The sequence below is a fragment of the Mus pahari genome, chromosome 1 (genome assembly GCF_900095145.1).
Source record: "Mus pahari chromosome 1, PAHARI_EIJ_v1.1, whole genome shotgun sequence".
Taxonomy (NCBI): Eukaryota; Metazoa; Chordata; class Mammalia; order Rodentia; family Muridae; genus Mus; species Mus pahari.
The window spans coordinates 90615460-90616985 of record NC_034590.1 but is presented as its reverse complement, the minus strand read 5'-3'; the positions used below and the strand labels follow the sequence as shown (position 1 = coordinate 90616985).

General features: G+C 39.0%; 1 protein-coding gene across 1 annotated transcript in view; it reads right to left on the bottom strand.

Annotated features, from left to right (window-relative positions):
• LOC110325619 (transmembrane protein 180-like) overlaps positions 1-1526 on the bottom strand; it is a 23747-nt gene that overhangs the window by 15019 nt on the left and 7202 nt on the right.

The window sequence follows — 1526 nt, the reverse complement described above, 5'->3', positions numbered from 1 at the left end:
AAAAAAAAAAAAAAAAAAAAAAAGACTCAAGTTCAGTTCCCAGCACCTACATAGTGGCTTATAACTGTCTGTAACTTCATTCCCCTCTTCTGTCTTCTGTGGCACCAGGTATACATATACAAGTGAAACTTTCATACATGTAAAATTATTTTGAAAAATAAGCAAAGCTGGTCATAGTAGTAGCATACACGCCCAGCACATGGGAGGTAGAAGCAGGAGAATCAACAGCTCAAGTCAGCTCTAACTACACAGTATGTCTTAGTTAGGGTTTTACTGCTGTGAACAGAAACCATGACTAAGGTAACTCTTAAAAGGATGATATTTAATTGGGGCTGGCTTACAGGTTCAGAGCTTCAGTTCATTATCATCAAGACAGGGAGCATGGCAGTGCCTAGGTATATGTGGTGTAGGAGGAGCTGAGAGTTCTACATCTTGTTCCAAAGGCAAACAGGAAAAGACTGGCTTCCAGGCAGCTTGAATGAGTGTCTTAAAGCCCAAGCCCACAGTGAAAAACACCTACTGCAATAAGGCCACACCTACTCTAACAAGGCTACACCTCCAAATAGTGCCACTCTCTGGGCCAAGCATATTCAAACCACCACTCAGTGAGTCCAAGCCTAAGTGAGAGCCTGTCTCAAACAAACAAAGACTAATGTAAAAGAAGATATAGGCAAAACACATCAAGGAATTGAGTAAGTCTAAGAACAATAAGAAGCCATTTAAGTTGTTCAGCAAATGAACTGATTTATTTTTTTATTTGATACTCAAAACATAGGAAGCAAGGAGCAGAAATTGACAAGAGGAATTACATGAAACTAAAAAATATTTTCAAAGCAAGAGGAAAAATATGAAAAGTAAAGAGATAGCTTGCCAAATGGGAGAAAATATAGGTCAACTATTCATCTGGTTTAATATACAGAATGTATAAAGAATTTAAAAAGAAACTTACAACAGCAAACTACCAAAACCGAACAACAACAAAACAACCAAAACTAAAGGCAAGTCTATCAAATACAAATGGCCAGACTGGAGAGGCATACTGGACACTCTTTCAGAGAACCTGAGTAGATTCCCAGCACCCAAATGATGGCTCACAACCATCTGTAACTATAGTGCTAGGGGATTTGATCTCTACTGGCACAGGCACACATGTGGTGCACAGATACACATGTAGACAAACTACTCAGACATATAAAATAAAAATTTTTTAAAGATATGCAAATATATGCTAAATTATTCACCAGGAGATATTAGATATTATAACACTCCAGTTAAAATGGTTATTATCAGCTAAGCATAGTGTCACACACTTTAATTCCAGCACTCAGAAAGCAGAAGCAGGTATATCTCCTGAAGTTCTAGGCTACCCAGGTCTACACAGTGAGACCCTAACTTTAAAAGAAGGAATGGCTATTGTCAAAAAGCACAAAACCCAAAAGTCAATGTGGGTGATGTAGAAAAGGCTCCCACAGGGGGCTGGTGAGATGGCTCAGTGGGTAAGAGCACCCGACTGCTCTTCCGAAGGT